Genomic DNA, 10,755 nt, shown 5'->3' with positions numbered 1-10,755 from the left:
CCTCTGTGCCACATGCCGCCCACCGAGTTGAGGCGACCGGATGGTCATTAAGTGAGAAGCAGATGAGCGGCAAGTGGTAAATCCCTGCACCTCGTGCTTTTGTTTCAGTTCAACCCCTCAAGTGCCCCAACCTACATCAGAAGCAACACAGATCAGAACCACATCGCAGTCTTGCAGAACTCAAAATAGCCTCTCCAGACGTGACTTTGCACTGGCTGGGGAAAGCATATTGCTGACAAAGGGAAACTGTCCTCTGTTAAATAGATACAGTAGCAGTGTGAATGTCCATCAGTGCACGACTGTTTGAAATGCAAGTTCAAATTCCACCACATGCATTAAAATGTACTTACATTTTTTTTTTTTTTAAAGGGTTGTATCAGCAACTGTAATGATCATGTTAGAAAATCCCACTGCCTTTCAGGGAAGGCAATCTGCTGTATGAACCTGTCGGATCTACGTGGGACTGTAGACTTGCAACAATGCGGTTAAAATCTGAAGTAGCTTGTTAAGCCTCCGTTGTAAAAGTTTGTTCCACCTGGGAGCACCTTAGCCTCATGATTAACAACTGTTTAAGTGGGCTTTCCACTGCAATTTTGTTCACTTTGCACTGACCTTCAAAATGAATTATGACTGCAACAAAAATATTACATTTCCCGTCATTCCAGTGTGACGGAAATTTCACTCGCTGTAACTTCAGGGAACGTGTTGCGTGAAGAAGAGTCTCGGACCAAAACGTCACCTATTCCTCTTCTCCAGAGATGCTGCCTGAACCCGCTGAGTCATGTTGTTTTGCAGAAAGATGCAAGCTTCTATTTTTATTAGACTGGAGACACTACTTGTGAAATTAAACCTGAATGGCAAAAATCAGCAAGTGTTTTCTTTTTACACGTTACAGAGATGTGGCATTTTGGTTTTAACACTAACCACGTGTAGGTGTGATATTTTAATTGTTAAGAGTAAAATTTTGCACCAGTGTTAAAACAACTGTGGGAACATTTGCTTTGCTGTCATTACAGGAGCGTCAAACTTTGCAAGCGACCTATGATTACTCTTCTCTATCACATATTGGTCTAGAATGTCACAGTGTCTTGTCATTTTGCCTCTGAAGACGCAGCTTGACATACTAATATTACATTGTTTTCACTCTATAATCTGTTTCTTATTACCGCCAAATGTTTTCTGACTATCCTCGAACAAAACCAGTCAAACTTTGTATGGAAAATTCTGGATGTTACAGAAAATGTAATTCTAAATTGGGATGGTATTTTGGTTCTTTTCCTATCCTTACGTCAAAAATCTTGGCGGGATATTTGACTCAGCATTGAAATTTGACAAACAAGTCAATGCCGGGGTAAAAGCCAGCTTCTTCCAGCTTCGGATGATAGCTAAAATAAAACAATTCCTCCAGTTTGATGACCTCGAAAAGATCATCCACACATTTATCTCCTCCCGCATAGATTACTGCAACTCCCTCTACACTGGCATCAGCCAATCTTCCATGTCCCGCCTGCAACTGGTCCAAAACGCCGCAGCGAGACTCCTGACGGGCACCTGAAAAAGGGACCACATCACCCCGATTCTGGCCTCCCTCCACTGGCTCCCTGTGCGGTTCCGAATACATTTCAAGATCCTTCTTTATTTCTACAAAGCCCTTAACGGGCTTGCCCCCACCTACATCAAAAGTCTTCTCACCCACCACTCCACCTCCAGGTCCCTCAGATCGGCCGACTTGGGGTTACTGAACATCCCGCTGTCTAGGCATAAGCTCGGGGGCGACCGCGCCTTTGCGGTTGCAGCTCCTAGACTGTGGAACAGCATCCCTCTTCCCATCAGAACTGCCCCCTCCATCGACTCCTTTAAGTCGAGATTGAAAACTCATCTTTACTCTCAAGCCTTTCTTGACGTCCTCTGAGGGAGGGATATGTATGTATTTATGTATGTACTTAATCTATGAACCAATGTTGTATAACGTTAGTACCTCCACCAATGTAAAGCACTTTGGCCAACGAGAGTTGTTTTTTAAATGTGCTATAGAAATAAAAGTGACTTGACTTGACTTAAGATTTCTTCCAAAGCAAAATTTAAGTGAGAAAAAAGCAAATTGTCAAATTTACTTGATGGTTTCGCCCGTTTCTCCCCATCCCTGCACTCGCAACAAGGGCAGAGTCCCCCTAGTCCTCACCTTTCACCCCACCAGCCGGCAAATACAACAAATAATCCTCCGCCATTTCCGCCACCTCCAACGTGACCCCACCACTCGCCACATCTTCCCATCTCCCCCTATGTCTGCCTTCCGCAAAGACCGCTCCCCCCGCAACTCCCTTCTTCCCTTCAACAGTCAATTCTTCGCCACAGTCAATTCTTCCCTTCCCTCCCGTACCACCCCCTCCCCGGGCACTTTCCGTTACAACCGCAAGAAATGCAACACTTGTCCCTTCACCTCCCCCCTCGACTCCATTCAAGGACCCAAGCAGTCGTTCCAGGTGCGACAAAGGTTCACCTGTATCTCCTCCAACCTCATCTACTGCATCCACTGCTCTAGATGTCAGCTGATTTACATCGGGGAGACTAAGCGGAGGTTGGGCGATCGTTTCGCCGAACACCTCCGCTCAGTCCGCAATAACCTATCTGAACTCCCGGTGGCTCAGCACTTCAACTCCCCCTCCCATTCGCAATCCGACCTCTCTGTCCTGGGTCTCCTCCATTGCCAGAGTGAGCAACACCGGAAATTGGAGGAACAGCACCTCATATTCCGCCTGGGATGGCATGAACGTTGAATTCTCCCAGTTTTGCTAGCCCTTGCTGTCTCCTCCCCTTCCTTAACCCTCGAGCTGTCTCCTCCCATCCCCCCGCCCTCGGGCTCCTCCTCCCTTTTTCCTTCCTTCTCCCCCCCCACCCCCCATCAGTCTGAAGAAGGGTTTCGGCCCGAAACCTCGCCTATTTCCTTCGCTCCATAGATGCTGCTGCACCCGCTGAGTTTCTCCAGCATTTTTGTGTACCAAGTAAATTTGACAATTTGCTTTTTTCTCACTTAAATTGTTTTGGAGGAACGCTTCATGCTACCTCGGAAAAGCAACCAACATAATCAATGTCTGAAGAAGGAGCTCGACCAGAAACGTCAGCCATTCCTTCTCTCCAGAGGTACTGCCTGTCCCGCTGAGTTACTCCAGCATTTTGTGTCTACCTATAACTATAATCAAAGACTTGTCCCACCCCAGTCATTCCTCCTCACACAGGTCTGAAGAAGGGTTCCGACCCAAAACGTCACCCATCCTGTTTCTCCAAAGATGCTGCCTGATCTGCAGAGTTACTCCAGCACTTTGTTTCTATCTTGGGCCGACCCTAACTGTTCCTGAATTAAAGTCTGGAACAGCAGCACCAATGTAAAAGCCTGTAATCTGGGGTTTTCTAGTTTGTGCAAATTTCTTACTGATATAACTTTGCTCACAAGGTTGTTGATCATCTCAAAGAAAATAGATTCAATGTGCGAACTGTGCAAATCTACATAAAGGGAGTTGAGCGATGGTTTTAAGGGATTTGAATAAACAGTTTGATTCAACAGTGCAGTACTTCATGCTTGTAGAATTTGTCTAAGAAAACTGGAGAAACATTCTGTGATACTACGAATATTAATGAAATGTCCAAATATTTTTTAGTCTGGGAGATTGCTAACCACATTTCCTAGAATAAATACGGGATGTTAATAAAATCTGACATCAGGAGGTTGCAAAGTATCAAAATTTAGCAGCTGTTTACTTTGGCTTGATCTTTTAGTGTGTAGCTATGTGTGAACGCTATTGAGGAAGAGGAGCAGCGTTGGATAAGAGAGATGAGAGGCAACACTGTCATTCATTTGGACCAGAAGAATATAAAAATGTGAGAAATAGGAGTGGACGTACCTGGAAAGGAGATGGGGAGGAATTTCTTTAGCCAGAGGGTGGTGAATATGTGGAATTGATTGCCACAGACAGTAGTGCCAACCAAGCCAAGTGGAGTGCGATAGGTTCTTGATTAGTAAGGGTGTCAAAGGTTATGGGGAGAAGGCAGAAGAATAGGGTTGTGAGGGAAAAAAATTGATCAACTATGATCGAATGGCAGCGGAGACTGGCTGAATGGCCTAGTTCTGCTCCTGGAAACATAGAAAATATAGAAAATAGGTGCAGGAGGAGGCCATTCGGCCCTTCAAGCCAGCACTGCCAGTCTTGTCTTGTCAACACCGTCATTCCTATGTCTTGTGAACTTATGAGTGAGCCATTAAGCCCCTCATCTGCTCTGAATAAGTGGTTTGATTAACGCAGACTTTTTCTTTTCACTGCCATGCAGAATTTGTCTATTTTCTGCATATGTTGTGTGTTTGAGTCTGACTGTGATGATGCTGCAAGTAAGATTTCCATGGTACCTGTACATCACCGTACTTCTGCCTATGACAATAAACTCACCTTGCTTTTCATTAAGATCATGACCCTACCTTTCACCTCTGTCACTTTCCTGAACCTGCCTCCTATTTCTTGATTACTTAATATCTAAAAATCGATCTGCGTGTCTTGAAGATACTCAGCAACTGGGCATCTTCAGCCTTCTAGTACCGAGAATTTCAAAGCCTCATTACCCTCTGGGTGAAAGAAGTTCTCTTCATTGCTGTCCTACACGGTCACCCTCTTATTTTGATGGATGGCCCATGATTCTAGAAAACCCATCTGTGTTTCGGCTCTGTTGAGTATTGGCTGCATATTTCAATGTGGTCACCCCTCATATTTCTAAACTAGGGGGACAAGTAAACCCTTCTTAACCCATCCTCAGGATAGATCCACCATCCCGGGAATCAAATTGGACAACTTTTTCCGTTATTCCTTCAAACATGTTCCGTTTGAAGAAGGGTCTCGACCGGAGACGTCACCCATGTTCTCTCCAGCAATGCTGCCTGTCCCGCTGAGTTACTCCAGCATTTTGTGTCCGTCTTCAAGTATATTCCTTGTTTGGGTTGGGTAATCAGACCCCTAAACGCACAATATGATATCCAGATATGATGTCACCAGGGGCCTGTATAATTGTAGTAAAGCATTTCTTGACCGCTAATCCTTGTGTATTAAAAGATTAGAGGACGAGAGATTAAAGGATTTGGGAGTGACACAGTGGTGCAGCGAGTAAAGCTGCTACATCTAACAAACGCGAAGCACCCAGGTTCAGCCCTGACCATGGGTTCTGTCTGCGTGGAGTTTACACGTTCTCCCATTACTGGATTTTCCTCTTACATCCCAAAGATGTGTAGCTTGCTGGGTTAGTTGTCGTATATTGCCCTAGCGGGTAGTGGAATGTTAGAATATGGGGCGGTGAGGCTGCAGGGGAAATAAACATGGCGTTAATGTCAGATCAGTGTGAATGGATGGAGGTTGATAGGCAACATGTCTGTGGGTCGAAGGGCCTGTTTATATCCTCCACCTCTGATTCTAACATATAACATGATTTTCTAATTTTTGATGTACTTCTTAACTTTCATTTGTGTGTGTGTGTGTGTGTGAAAGCCCAACTTCCTCTGAATGCCAACACCTTTTAGTTTCAAAAGAAACCGTGCACTTTTTCATTTTTGTTTTGCCAAAATGGATGGCCTTGCTTTTCCTCAATATACTTCATTGAATGCCCTTGCCCATTCACCAAAGTGGTCTATCTTCGCCCTGAAGCCTCTCTGCATATTCCCCCCAATTGACGCTGCCTCTTGATCTCTGGCAAACGTGTCCCCTTGATCTAAATAGCTGATGGGCCCCAACATCAATCCTTACTGCACTGTGCTAGAGCCTCCTAACCTGTAAAGAATCTATTTATGTCTGTTGTTTTCTGACTATAAATTAATAACCATATAACCATATAACAATTACAGCACGGAAACAGGCCATCTCGGCCCTTCTAGTCCGTGCCGAATACTTACTCTCACCAGTCCCATCTATCTGCACTCAGACCATAACCCTCCATTCCTTTCCCGTCCATATACCTATCCAAATTATTTTTAAATGATAAAAACTAGCCTGCCTTCACCACTTCCACTGGAAGCTCATTCCACACAGCTACCACTCTCTGAGTAAAGAAGTTCCTCCTCATGTTACCCCTAAACTTCTGTCCCTTAATTCTCAAATCATGTCCTCTTGTTTGAATCTTCCCTACTCTCAATGGAAAAAGCTTATCCACGTCATCTTAATCTATAATCCACGCTAGTAAATTGCCTCCATTCCCATGCGCTCTTGTCTTATATAATATCTTATCCTGTGGTAACTTATCTCAGGCATTTGGAGTCCATATATATGTCATTACCACTCATCTCCCCATGACAGCTCTGCCAGTTACAATCTTAAAAAAAAATTCCAAGTTTCGTCAAACATTTCCCTTTTGTAAATTCTTTGACAAATGTGATCCGTTACTAAGTGCCTCATTACCACTTCCTTCCTAGGGTTGAGAGTTTCCTGTATTATTCACGTCAGAGTAAATTGTCTGTGGTTCCCTCTTTTCTTCCCCCTCTCCTTTAAAGGATTACATTTTCTTCTTATTCCTTGGCAGTTATATGACTGTATGACTCTGGAAGTTATATGAATCTTTCTCATTCCCACCCTGTCCAAAGCCTTTGGCTGTAGGTCACTAGGTCCTGGGGATTTATCATCTTTAAAGCACTTTAATTTCTTCTTTAAACAAATGTTAGTTTCTTTGATCTAATTCGTCGAAGACTTTAGTTAGCAATGCTTTCAGGAAGGTCGCTTCTCTCTTCCATGCAGACAAAGGCACAGTGTTGATTTATTTTCTTTGCCATTTCCTCTCCCCTGATATATCCCGCTCTGTAAGGAATCCACACTGACATTTGCACATCTTCCTTTTGCCTTAAACTTAAGGTGTTTGTTCACTTATTCGTATATAGTGTCGAAAGGAACTGCAAATGCTGGTTTATACTGAAGATAGACACAAAGTGCTGGAGTAACTCAGTGGGTCAGGCAGCATCTCTGGAGTATAAGGATGGGCGATGTTTCGGGTTGGGGGCCAAAGAAGCCTGCTGAGTTACTCCAGCACCATGTGTCTATGTTCATAGAAACATAGAAACATAAAAAACAGGTGCAGGAGTAGGCCATTCCGCACTTCGAGCCTGCACCTCCATTCAATATGATCATGGCTGATCATCCAACTCAGTATCCTGTACCTGCCTTCTCTCCATACCCCCTGATCCCTTTAGCCACAAGGGCCACATCGAACTCCCTCTTAAATATAGCCAATGAACTGGCCTCAACTACCTTCTGTGGCAGAGAATTCCACAGATTCACCACTCTCTGTGTGAAAAATGTTTTTCTCATCTCGGTCCAAAAAGACTTCCCCCTTATTCTTGTATTGTTTTCCCTTTTGATGTGTTTATTCTTCTTTGCTTGGGAATTAATTTTAATTATTTCATATCTCCGCAATTTTATTCATAACATTTGCATCTTTATCCTCGGTCACTTTGAAACGGAACTATGTAGTAAAGGGGATGGAGGTAAGCTGAAGCAAATAAGTGAAAAACCATGGAAGCAATTGGAGGTGGTGTAAGACATCTAATGGCGGACGTTTAAAGTGAATTAACAAATGAATCTTTTCCGGTGGAGTTTTCGATACCTAAATAAGCTGTGTGACAACACTGGTATCCCTGTCTCCTCCGACTGGATTAATGATCGTAGCGCCAGGAAGTGCTACAGCAAATGTTTCCCATAGGAAGGTTATTAGGATCAAATAATTACAGAAATGAAACCAGGACAGCAATTTCTTTACAGCGTTAAACACATAGGTCTTCAAAATGTTTAATGACTAGTTTTGAAAGACTTATCAAGAGGAGACTGGAGCATTTTAATCTACCTAATGTAGGGCAATTGAAATGGGATATCACTGAGGTTTCAATTCCCACAGTGACTGTAGCATAATTATTAATTTGAATTACCTATTCATTTTGAGCTTGCACTTTAAATTCCAGCTGGTCTGTATACTGACAATACTATGGCTGTTCAACACTGCTAACATTGAGGGCTTTTATCCCCTTCAATTTTGAGGGGTTTGGCAGGCTCAGCATTTTTGTATACCAACTGGAAAAATCCACATGATTATTACTTGCAAAATGCAGGAGAGGAAGTTTTCCCTTTTTAGTAATTTTCCATTTACTAGAGGCAGTCCTTGTGATCAGCTACGCACCATGCCTGCAAAATATAGATTGCGGCTGTGTGGGTGTCACTTGGGCTGCAAGGAAGTTTACATTGGAATTGGAAACATTGCTTTCTGATGGGTGTCATTTATCTATATTCAAACAGTTTTGAAGCTGCGTCACTGTGTCGTCTCAATGGTGATATGTCTCCTGTAGATATAGACAATAGGTGCAGGAGTAGGCCATTTGGCCCTTCGAACCAGCACCGCCATTCAAGGTGATCATGGCTGATCATCCCCAATCTGTACCCTGTATCTGCCTTCTCTGTGAATCTGTGGAATTCTCTGCCACAGAAGGTAGTTGAGGCCAGTTCATTGGCTAGATTTAAGAGGGAGTTAGATGTGGCCCTTGTGGCTGAAGGGATCAGGGGGTATGGAGAGAAGGCAGGTATGGGATATTGATTTGGATGATCAGCCATGATCATATTGAATGGCGGTGCAGGCTCGAAGGGCCGACTGGCCTACTCCTGCACCTATTTTCTATGTTTCTATGTTTCTCCCCATATCCCTTGACTTCGCTATTTTTAAGAGCCCTATCTACCCCTCTCTTGAAAGTATCCAGAGAACCTGCCTCCACCGCCCTCTGAGGCAGAGAATTCCACATTTGTTGCTTCAATTACACAGGGTACACTTTGGATACAATTTAATAAACAAAACTAAATATTGTTGTCGCATTTGGAAGGTAGATGTGCCGTGGGGTGGGCGGGGGGCGGCTCTGCCAGGTTGGTCCTGGCTGTGCTGGGTGCTGCGCTGGCAGTGCCTAGGGCGTGTGTTGCCAGGGGTCTCAGCTGGTGCTGCCGGGCTGGCACTGGCAGTGCCGGGGGTTGAGAGACAGGAGTGGGTACAACTTTTCCAGCCAGCAGGAAAGTATGGACAAAAATGCTGGAGAAACTCAGCGGGTGAGGCGGCATCTATGGAGCGAAGGAAATAGGCAACGTTTCATCCCGAAACGTTGCCTATTTCCTTCGCTCCATAGATGCCGCCTCACCCGCTGAGTTTCTCCAACATCTTTGTCTACCTTCGATTTTCCAGCATCTGCAGTTCCTTCTTGAACAAGATAGCTATGGACAACAGCTCCTCTGTGCCGCAAAGCTCTCTGTGGTAGCTGTGGACCTCCTCCTTTGGAAAGTTTCTTCTGATGTTTCTCGATGCAATAGTGAGGGTGAGGTTAAGCTCCCTGGTGATTCAGGTGGCCATGAAAGTCCCTTCAGTTCTCCTTGATCTTTATGGGTGATTCAGTCGCAGAATATTTCTTGCACCCTCGATTTTGTCTCCTTTGTGATTTTTCCTTTTGTAATTTTTTGCTGACGTTTTTTTTGTTGAAATACCTCTCTGTGTAACTCCTGTTTAACCAGTGACTCCCCACACACTCTACCCTTGTACATTACCAGAATATGAAAGACCCATGTTTGTAAGCTTCCTTGGAAAGCCTGGTTCATCTTTGATCATTGAAATTAAGCCAAGTGACACGCAAGTGAAAAATGAGAAAAGGCCGCAGCTGAGATTGTGGCTTTGGCAACGAGACAATGACTCTCATACCCTGAAATCTTGTCCAAAACCACCCTTCAGCAGTGACACAGCATTTGTCCACTGGGTCTTTCCTGAAGCTAGAATGAATTCAGCACCTCAAAATATGACTTAAACCCAATTGAACAGACTGCATATTGATGACTCCACCATGCCACCAACGTCGATGCTTTTCCTCCCCCAGATCTCCCCTCTGTATTGGCATGGAAACAGGTCCTTCAACCCACCTAATCCGCGCCAACCAGCGATCAACCGTACACTAACACTATCCTACACACTCGGAATAATTCTACCGAAGCCAATTAACCTACAAATCTGTATGTCTTTGGAGTGTGGGAGGAAACCGGAGCTCCCGGAGAAAACCCACGGGGTCACAGAGAGAACGTGCAAACTCTTTACAGGCAGCACCCGTAGTCAGGATCGAACCCGGGTTTCTGGCGCTGTAAGGCAGCAACTCTATCGCTGCGCCGCATGAAGGATGGGGTCATTTCTTTGCTCATTATCTGCTGAGTCTTTGGAATTCTCCACCCAAGATTGATGTGGAGGTTCAGTCACACGAAGGTATTCATAATGGTATGCGAGTTTAAAAAAAAAAATTAAAGGAATCAATGGATATGCAGGAAAGTCAGTCTACCATCAGCTATAATAGCGATGAAAGGCAGGGCAGCAATGAAAGGCTGAATGGCCAGCATGGGTGTTTCTTCTATTTTAGGTTCTTCATATAGTGAAAGGCATCTGGCAACATCTAATTCCCTTAGTATTAGTTAATTTGGGGGAGGGTGATGGGGAGGGGGAGGTGGGGCGAACAGCTTACTTTCACTTTGTATATAACCACTATAAGTCGCTGTAAATGGAAACTGTTAAGTTGGTAATGACAGACGTGAACAAAAGGTTGGAGGTTATTCTATTAATTTGAAATGTATAAATGCTGGAGGATTATGCAATTTATTCATTTCTGCTTCATAACTCTCGGCGAAATTGAACTCAATTAGCTGAAGCCATAAATATGTTAAATCTGCTATTTATTTTGGA

This window comes from Amblyraja radiata, chromosome X (genome assembly GCF_010909765.2).
Source record: "Amblyraja radiata isolate CabotCenter1 chromosome X, sAmbRad1.1.pri, whole genome shotgun sequence".
In the NCBI taxonomy this organism is placed as follows: Eukaryota; Metazoa; Chordata; class Chondrichthyes; order Rajiformes; family Rajidae; genus Amblyraja; species Amblyraja radiata.
This window is presented reverse-complemented; position numbering follows the sequence as displayed.